This window comes from Vidua macroura, chromosome 5, assembly GCF_024509145.1.
Source record: "Vidua macroura isolate BioBank_ID:100142 chromosome 5, ASM2450914v1, whole genome shotgun sequence".
Lineage (NCBI taxonomy): Eukaryota > Metazoa > Chordata > Aves > Passeriformes > Viduidae > Vidua > Vidua macroura.
The window spans coordinates 8,847,785-8,858,245 of record NC_071575.1 but is presented as its reverse complement, the minus strand read 5'-3'; the positions used below and the strand labels follow the sequence as shown (position 1 = coordinate 8,858,245).

At 39.9% G+C, this 10,461-nt stretch overlaps 2 long non-coding RNA genes across 2 annotated transcripts in view; one reads left to right on the top strand and one right to left on the bottom strand.

Annotated features, from left to right (window-relative positions):
* Positions 1-866: 866 nt before the first annotated feature.
* Positions 867-10,461, bottom strand: part of LOC128807607 (uncharacterized) — a 38,113-nt gene continuing 28,518 nt past the window's right edge. The window contains exons 2-4 of the long non-coding RNA XR_008437210.1: positions 10,344-10,414; positions 4,012-4,140; positions 867-1,200 (exon numbers count right to left, since the gene is read on the bottom strand). This is a non-coding gene — a long non-coding RNA (uncharacterized LOC128807607). The remainder of the gene's footprint in view (positions 1,201-4,011; positions 4,141-10,343; positions 10,415-10,461) is intronic.
* Positions 8,379-9,731, top strand: LOC128807609 (uncharacterized). Its single transcript, XR_008437212.1, has 3 exons — positions 8,379-8,679; positions 8,792-8,850; positions 9,553-9,731. It is a non-coding gene; the product is annotated as an uncharacterized LOC128807609 (long non-coding RNA).

Genomic DNA, 10,461 nt, shown 5'->3' with positions numbered 1-10,461 from the left:
ATCATTGCTGTGCTACAAATAAAAGTGGCTACGGGGCTATATTTTAAAGGTACTTAGGTGCCTAAGGATGCAGATAGGCACTTACTGGTATTTTAGCTCTTAACCTAATTAGCAGATTTAGTTGCAAATTCTAGCCTTGGGCATCAGTGTTTGAAAGCTGTGCTATCTTTTGAATCACCAGCTGTCCTGAGTTTCATGTTTAGTGCTAATGTGTAACTTTAGTTAAATGGGAGAAGAAGAGAATATTCCAAAACTGAGGGGAATAGACTTCAAATGATCAGTAATGAACAATTTGCACCAAAACAGGCATTGGAGTTATGCCAAAACAGGATATTAAATACCGTAATTCAGACAGTTTAGTTGCCTGGCCTTATATCTCTTAACCACATACTACTTCTGTTAATATTATAGTTTCTCATTTCATTCTGAACTTTTAGTTCATAACGCTCCAGCCTAGGACAAGCAAATATCTACATTAATTTCACTCTCGGTTAAGTATTTGTTATTTAATCTTTTTATATGTCTTTATGTGAAGTTAAAAAGAAATGGTTAACTGCATTAGGCTGCACACCACAAATAGTATGTTTATGTAGCTATGAAATTCTCTGTTAACAAATTGGGAGCTATGTAGAATTATATGGGTTAAAAACATTTGCAAAACAGCTCCCAGCACCATTACTGCATGGAGAGGTTGTCAACATGAGTAGGAATTCCCAAACTGGTACCTTAAATGAACCTAGAAACATTAATATTTCAAACTTCCCAAATCAAAATGAAATATTATAAGGCTAACACTTATTCTTCTATTTTTACAGGACAGTGCACATTCACAAATTGTATCAGATCTATATTTATGTCACTTCAATAATAAAAAATTATAGCAAGTGTTTCCCACTTTGGTTTCCTTCACAGCTTCTATAGAATGTTCAGTGTAATCAAACAAGGATCACTTGGACTTAATGATAGTTGAGCCTCCTTTGTGACAGAAGTATGAACTAACTCTCGTTCTGCTACACCAGGTGACACAAAATCCACTGGCCTCAGTGCGCAGCTGTCCTTGGCGCCACACGCTTTCTGGACCTGGCACCATTATCCCTTCTGCTGGGCAAGCTAAGAGCACAGGTCTCTGCACTTGAAACTCATGATCCCTGTGGAGGTAAGAAGGCACCATGCTGGATTTCATTCATCACAGACCAGCCACTGAAATGCACAAGAAAATGCAATGCTGCCTTTTAGTATTGAATAAAAGCTAACACTGACTTTAATACCGAATGTAAGGATTTAACAATGCTTATTACTAATGAATAAGGATTTTTCAGTTCAATTTAAATTTAGGCTAACCAGTTGCTGGTCAATCAATTTCAATAGCCATTTAAAATAGACAGATGTCTGTCTTCTTTTGAACTTCACAATCACAATCTAATCAATTAAAATAATGGTGGTAAGAAAGAAAAGCAATGCTCTCACAGAAGACAGCCATTGAGAGTTTCTGTTGTCAGACTATAATATTTGGGCTTTATTCAATGTGCATGTTTGGATAAGCAAACAACATCATAGAGAGATACTAAGACAGCTTTTTCTTTCTGTGCCTTTTAAGTCTTACAGATATTTAGTTTTTCAAAATAGTCCTGTTATCCAGAAGTTAAGCTCCATGGCTATTCCACCTAAGTCCTGGTAAAAGGGATTCCTCTCTAAGACAAAGCTACTGTTTCCTGGAACTTTTCATTACTTCTCCTGACAAGACCCCTCTTCTCCAGAACTTTACAGCCTGGTAACACTGAAATAATGCCTCTGATTTATCCAGCTCTTCCCTCTGCAGCTTACTACTTGTTCAGCCTTAGGAACAGATATTGCTACCCCCCTGGCCATCTGGGCCAGTTCTTGGACTGGGCCTTGGGACATGTTAAAGGATTAGCCTATTTGCTAAGACCTTCCAGGTGACCTCAGAGCCTGATGTTTTTACCTGGAGTTACCTACGTCCATTCTTAGAGTTCTCATCAGACACAACTCCTACCATCATGTCCTTCAAGTCACATCTCAGCAACCCAACACCTGTCTCTTCAAGAATAGCACAGTACAGGCAAGACATCCAGTCCTCTTAGTTACTGGACCACCCATGCTACCAGAGGAAAATACCAAGTGTAAGAGAAATCTCTTAAGGTAGTAGAGAAAATACCAAGGCAAATGCCCCCAGTGACACTGGGGCAGGCCTCCCTCTTGCTATGAGAAGAGGGCTTATTGAAGTATGTAGTCACTGCATGGGCACTCTCTCTGTTTATATGTACCCATACACACATGATCTCCTTCTCCTTAGGAAAACAACTACTGGGCCTTCTTGCCTCAAAACTGCTGCCTGCACCCAGCACTGCCATGTGACACAAATCTGCTTGCACTCCACATGTATCTAAGCTCAGAGAGGACAAAAAACAGCTCAGGGTGTTCTATGAGCCACCTTTACATGCATTTATCTGATGATATTTTGTTTCTAGCGGCTGTGCTTGTTGCTGCTTGACATGTCTCTTTTCCCATCACCTGCAAATCAGCAGGGGTCAGTTGAGTTGGCACCTCTATTTTCTGAACAGACAACAGAGTCCTGACCAAAGTCAGTCTGTACAAAGACAGTGCTCCTCCCTTTGACTGGAGTCACTCTAGAAGGAGCAGGATATTCTTTGTAAGATAAGTGAAGTGACAGAGAGAAGTCTTCCTGGCTCTAAGACAGCAGAACACTAAAATACAGAGCATCTTGAGTTACTGCTAGATTTGGGTTTTGAACTGACAGTGCTGACACAGCAACATTTTTTTTTTTAATTCTCTTGAACAGGAGCAACCAGAATGTGGCAGAGAATCATGTGTAAAGAATAAAACACAGGCCAGACTAAGTCTATGCAATCTCTCATGGAGCTGTCTGATTTTTTCATTCTGCTTCATGATTTATATCACAAACTGTGAAGCAGATATCACAACAAGGAAGTTTGATGTTAAATGACTTTTCCAATTCCCCTTATCTCCCCTTGTACTGAAAAGGCCATGTTTGTCTGTCACACAGCACTTTTCCCTCCCACAGAAGGAAAAGACCAGAAAACCAGCCTGAACATAAGCTTTAAAGCAGGAGAGCAGTGGCCAGGCAGCAGGTGCCCAGATGTGCTCACAATACTCCATTGAAACAGTTCTGCTACAGCCTCCACAGTTTCTCTGGGCAACCACCTAAAATTATTTCATGATTGGCCAAGGCAGAGACCTCACACAGAGTCTCAAGCGGGTGTTGAATGGCCACAGAGGCCGTGGAATACTGCACATTAGGAGCAGGCATGGAGAAAAATCTTTTTGCTTATGGAGTTTTTGAGAATAGCAAAAATGTATTACTCTCAGTACATTTTTAATTTCTGATAGGAATTAAATTGTACTGCATTTGTTAACAGGATTAACCAATTTACTATGAACTATAAAAACCACCTTTGCTCCTAAAATCAGCTGATGATGATAGAGGTGTCTGCTTCATTTGTTCAGAATACACTGTTCATTGTTGAATATTACATTTTTCTGGGGGCTGCAGCTGGCAGTGATAAAAATGCCTCTCTGTTTTGCACCCAAGTACCGTAATTTGGGTCAGATGGATACTCTGGGGAAAGGTGCAAGGTACAGGAATCTCTCCTTTTCTGAGTTGCACAGGCTGTTCAATGGATGAAAGGCTGTAGAGGGCAGGTGGAACAGGAGGGAGAATGACAAACACAGCATGCAGACAGGCCACAGCATAAAAAGAAACAGGAATATCCAGGCCCCAGGTATGAGGGAAAGTCTGACTTTTCTCTGAGGACCCTACATGGTCATGTCAAAATCATAACAACCCAGAAAGCCTTAAAAGTTGCTGAATGGAGAATAATCTGAGGCAGGAGATTTGTCTTTCACTGACACTCTAAATGACATGGAGATGTTTTTCCAAACCAGTTCTTTTTATCCAGTCTCAACCAGGAGACCTCAGCTGTTTCATGGCTTTGTATGAAAACAACTTACGGTTTTTGGTTGTCTCCAAATGATACTGAATCTGGGATGCAGTTTGCATCACTGTGAGCACATTTTAAAAGAAAGATGCATGAAGATACACTTCACAGCTCTGGCTGGCACAAGTCTTCCTTGACAGCTCTGTAAAGAAAAATGACAGCCAGTGCCCGGGTCTCACTGTATCAGAGACATTTCTGAGACAGCAATTGATTGTTCTTGGTCTTAGACTAAGCAAAATGTTGATTTAAGATAATTACAGCTAAACATGAAAAAATGTGTAATTCTTCCAGCCTGGATTGTCGCACACAGAGGGCAGCAGGGTGGGATGGGAAAAAATATTTGGTCATAGCATTGTGATCTGAGCATTGACAGCAAAGATGGGAAATGAAATATCAAAACAGAGATCTGGTATCCTAATGCCACAATTCCAGAGACAGATAAGAAGCTTCAAGGCTGTGAACAAGCTCCATGTTGTTCTTGTTTCCCACTCTGGCTCTCCAGTGGCTGAATTGAGCATTAAAACAAGCGAATAACCCTGTGAGACTGACCCTCAGATAATGGCAGCTGGTGACATACAGCACTGGAGCACAGACAGGATATTGCTACTAGAGGCAGACAGGATGGCAGGCATGGCAGGCATCATCCTGAACTTCTTTTTCTTTGGAGTCCGTGGCAGATGTGGAGATGCTCAGTAGCACATCTGCTCAGTAGTTATTTAAGAATACCATGCACTAATTTACTCATCAGAATGGTTTTTTTTTCTACAGCTGTGGTGGTTTCATTCAGTGACAGTCTGTCTGGTCAAGCAGGCAGGAAGGAAAAGCTTGGCAAAATAAGTGACACTTCTTCAAGAGTTAAAAGTCAGTGCCAAAAAGAGGTTGTTCTGGTTTCTTTTCCAGCAACCTATAAAACCAGCTCTGACCAGGACAGACAAAGCACTGCAATAAATAAATACTGCAAGAGGTTAAGAATGATGATAAGCCCTAACAAAAAGAGCTTCATGCTCTTAAAACTGTGCTTTATTTACTAATAGGAGAAAGTCATTATTAAGTAATATTATTTATACAAATTCTGTATTATATAATTCCCTCCTTCCCCTGCTGCTGTAGAACATGTTTCATATCAAACATGCCTTCTTCAAACACAGTACACCAGAAAGTGCAGATTCCCCAAAAGAAGAACCGTGAGTAACTTATGGCACCCAAAAAGATCAGACAGCAGATCTGATTAAGAGAACTGAAATTCTGCTTTAAGGTACAAAATAAACCTTCTCCACTGAGACTAAGACTCATGCAATTGGCTTTCAGCCAGCAATTCCCTGCAATTAAATGTATATAACGTGTGACTGCAACGTCATGCACCCAGAGTATTCCCTAAAACCATGTGTGAAACATGAATGGTTAGGAATAGGAGAGAGCCTGCAGCTTCTACTGTGGTAGCATCAACCTGAGCCTAGCAGTCAGAGGAATTCTACTGAAAAAGCCCAGATCTTTGGTGCAGATTAGCACTGCGGTTCCTTCCCATCACTTTTCCAGAATTCACTTTTCTCTCAGTGGGTGGGAGTGTTAATGTAAGATAAAAACTCATCAGAGCATGAAATAGCAGAGTTATGAAGGCTAATGCATGCAACGAGTTCTCTTCATTGAAGACAGCACTGTTACAAGTATTCATTCTGAGGTACCAGTAACACAATTTTGTCTTTTGAAAATTCCCACTGTGTTTCATTTCTTTGCTCACAGTGAACTTTATCCTAATGGACTCACAAGAGTCACAGTCCACAAGATCTAGGTGCAATTTCTTCTTTTAGAGAGATTACTATAAAAATGGAAGCAGTCAGTCCTCTCCCTATGATAAGCACTCTTTGACAAGGACTCTTCTCCTCAGACCTCGTGAACCTGTAATGCTGTATGAAGCCCTACTCAACTTCTCCTTACTCTCCTAGGCTGATCAAAATGCTCCTCTTGGAAGCTTCTTTCTGAAGCCCCAGATAAGAAACTTACTTTAACCAAACTATCAAAAATGCTAATGGAAGTCATTCTGTTAGTGCAGAACAAAGTTAAGAAGCAGACAAAAAATGGACACAAACTATCATTACCAGGCTACAATGAGACATTTCCTCTGCAGTGAGGCACTGCTAGGAAGGTGCACCATGTCTGGAGGTAAATCTCCCACGGAGTTGTATCAAAGCTTACAGCCAAATACAGGTGGCAAAAAATGCAGTTATATGGAACTTCCTAAGCAACAGAGACAATGCTTTCAGAATAGCACAAAATAAGCAACCTACAAATAAATCCCTTGGCTAAAAAATGTGGTCATTCAAAAAACTACACTGAAGGGTAAAGGAACCAATGCTGGTGTCACTTATCCCCTTTCTGCTTAGATTGAGGCAGGCCCTTTAGGAGGTTTTGACATTATATGGCAAGAGGAGTAATGAACATACCTTTGTTTTTGCTGTCTACTATTTTAATGCAGGTATAGTCTTAATGGAAAGAATATGCATCCTACTATACACATCTTCACTCTGAGTCTGCCGTTTCATTCACATTAAGTTTATAAAAGTATGCTACAGCAGATTCTAATGGATCTTCTGCCATTACACATAGTCCCTTAGATTTTTATTTTCAATCAGCTCCTGCTTTTCCAGGAGTTAGTCTGGTATAAGGCTTATTTTCTGATATGCTTTGCAGGACAACAGCTGGGAAGATGTTATCACACATACTGCTTTTTTTTTACTGGTTAAGTATCACAGGAGTTTATGCAATACGTATTCTGAGAGGACTCACAGATCCCTATCATTTAACTAGGAAAATTCTTTTCTCATATTCACTCAGGTCTCTATCAGGATACAGTAGTTTGGTAATTGCTGAATTCTTTTCCATGTGTTTACCTAGCCTGTGAAGGTAACAGTCCATGGTAACTTTTTCACAGGTGAGATAATAAAATGTCAAAATATGAAGTCTGCAGCACCTGAGTGAACAAAGAACACAAAGGAGGCCTTTCTCACATTCCTTCTCCTCCAACAAAGAAGCTATAGCTTTTACTCTTTACTAACTCTCTCCAGCAGCCCAAGACTTGCCACCAAGGGCTGTGGGTGAGCATCCACCTGTGGGTTTCAGCTGATGGGCACAATGAATGGCTTGGAGTTCATTTGAAATGGAAAATAAAAAATAGGGAGCTAATTTTGATAACTGAATGAGTTTAAAGGTCTCAGGAACAGGAAAAGAATGCAAGCAAAGAGACAGGAATGAGACTATGAAATTATTATGAATGTTCTGAAAAAGAAAATACAAAGCACCTCAGGAAGGGGAGGTTATGCAAGAGTGAGGACAGGGGAGGAAGGAAGGGAACACACTGGCAAAAAACACAGGGAAAGACTTCTGAAAAAGTACAGCAAAGGAAAAGCAATATACGTTTACAGGTCTCCTTCTTAGGTGAACATTCTATTCCCTCTACTGTTAACATTTTAATATTTTCTCATTGGCTGCAAAAGAATTCTTGAGGTTCTTTGAGCCTGCCACTACAACATAGAGAAGACAGGACAGAGATTCTCTCAACAAGTGACAGGATCAACATCACAGCTTAAGATCATATTCTCTCAACAGCTTGAAAAAGCCTTTACCATGCCTATCTTTTGACTTGCTAAAAACCAAACAAATGAAAACCTACACCTGTCCTAGAAAGGCAGAACCTACAAACAGCAGCAGCAGCCCATTAAATTGTATGTGGCTGAGAAAATGACCAGAGATTGGGAAAAATCAGGTCATCTTCAATTTACCAGTTCACTGGTCTCTAGGTGTCAACACTCCTTATAGGTTTATTAAGCCAACAACCAGTCTTGCAATCCATTAGCTAGATCTCTTCAAATTTCTTGTGCTGAAATGTGTAATTAATAGTGTCTGGTTGTTACATTATTTGTTTTGCAGTCACAAGAACTAATCAATTTCCATGTTGTAGTTAGCTAGCCTGGGAATGCCTGTATATATTGATAATCTAGTGCTAAGCAATTGAATTAGTGACATTTAGAGGCACACAAGACTCTTGTAACTCAAAAAATCTGTTCCTGTGCATACTTTAAAACAGCTGACCTCAATGCAAGCAATTGCATGAGTCCAAAAGAAAACAGAATAAGAGAAGGCTAGCTGGAAATTCTAATCACCTTGTCATCTTCTCACAATTCTTTGTGTAACTCTTCCAGAAATACACCATGAAAATCAGGCAAGTGTGAACAGGTGTGTGGTGTAGTCTAAACCCTTGTCAATATCCTGGGTACTGAGCTGGAATCCCAAACAGCCTGAGCCCTATGACCTCAGAGCTCACAGTGCTCCCTGAATCGCTCAATTCAATAGGAACCATTAATACCAACTTCATCATCCATGGGATCACTTATGCATCAAGACAACACTCATCCTGCTTTTGGGAACAGCTTTGGTCTTCTCCTGGGGTAAGAACAGCAGTCATCCTTGACAATGGAGTCAGTCTGTGACCATCTGACCACTTCCAGAAACCCCAGCCAATGACTGCCAGTGCAAATGTCACACCACCCTATGGATGTAACTCCAAAATCAGTCATGGATGGCAGTACAGTTTGGAATACAAAAGGGATGTCTACACTTCAAGGCTGAACACATGCCACTGAGCTGGATATACAACCAATATGAATTCCATCACCACAGAAACCAGGTACTCTTGAAGCTTGAAACATGTCCAAACATTTACTTGATCCTATAAGCATACATCTGTAGATTTCAAGTACAAGCAAAATCTGCATTTTGCATTGCTGCTATTCTTTCAGCTGGGGAAAGAATATTGAGAATATTGTTTTGGAGAGAATATTGCTTTGGATTATATGATGTAAGTACAAGCAATTTTACTGAGATTTATATCTTACTAAAACAACCAAGTTGAAGCTTAACTGAGAGCCTGAACCTAAAAATTATCAAAGTAGGATTCATTATATGGATCACCCAAAATCTGGGTGCATAAATCTCATTTATACTTAGGTACCTATTCCAAGCCAGTCATTCCACCTCTTTCTGTAGCCAGCCATTCCAAAGCAAACCTCATAAAGCCTATGTAGAGCACCTGCTTTAGGATGGCCCAGGGAGGCATCAAACCGTCAGAGGGCTAAAACCATGCAACAGGAACCTGAGGGCTGCTATTGCTATGGCTCCCCTGATTTGCCACATGACTGCAAGGACACAGTGAAAGCCTACAGCCAGTCCCAGGCATTTGGGATACACAGATTCCAAAATCTGACCTGCTGATCACCAGACCCAGCCTTTCTCAAAAATCTTGTATTAAAAAATACAGAAAAGGTATCTTTATTTATATTGATCTTTACAGAGCTCTAGAACTATGAAGCACTGACCATTTTTTTTTAACAAGATGAGAGTGAAGTTTATTTATGTATACTTTATTATGGTTTAACATTAAAAATATTTTATCTTCTTCATCTGGTTTAAAATTGAAGAACAAAAAGGTGTATGAGAGTCTGAAAAACAACCTCTGCACATTTTCTAGGATGAAAATCAAATTTGTTGGTTTGTTGTTCAGGCAACATGAAGAAAGAGACATCCATGGAAAAAAATCAACTGGGAGAGAAATATGACTATAAAAGTTCTGAGAAAAATGTAGTTTGTGAAAAAGATGTTTTATGTCTTCTTTACAAGGGAAATTAACCACAAGAAAGACAGAAAATTTATATTACAATAAATTTTTAATACACTGCATGCAAAATAGTTCTGTTAAATGAGGCATTAAAAAAAAAAGAAAAAAATATATAATACTTCACTGCCACTCCATCAAAAGCTGATGCATAATTAGAGAAAACAAGACATGAATTTCATGGCAAAAGAAGAAAATGCAATGAAAAAGTCTGTGTGTGTGTGTGTGAAAGGCATGTGTGTGAATGTTAGCCAATTCCTCTAGCTACTTTAAATTTGTATCTGCTTGAATTTGCAGAGCCCTTTTTCTCTACAAATAAAACAAGTGTTTGAGGCACCTTTCTCTCCTTCTTATTTCCTGTATCCATTGAATTAAATTGTAATAGATTGCTTTTAGAAAAAGTTTAGATTCTCATCTAGCTTTCTTAGTAATTAACTTTTTTCAAAGCCAAATAATAACATTATAGCAAGAATATTCTGCATATAAGCAGGTCTACACATCAGCTCTTGTAAAGGCGATTCAGTCCCAGGTTAGGGACAAGCTCTGGGTGACATTGCTCCAGGACTGCCACATCCAGCAAGGGCTGGACACACCTTTCTGGCAGAAATGGTGGTGTCACACTGCCTCTGCTCCAAGGGGACAAGAGGCTCTGAGACAGGTGTGTGGGATACGGAACGTACCTGCCATCACAGTGAAATCCAGGCATGGCTTCCTGACCTGTGCATGGCACTGACCAGTCCTAATCCAGGGCCTAAGAAACACAAGCAAAACCAGCCATCAGCATCCACATCTGCAATG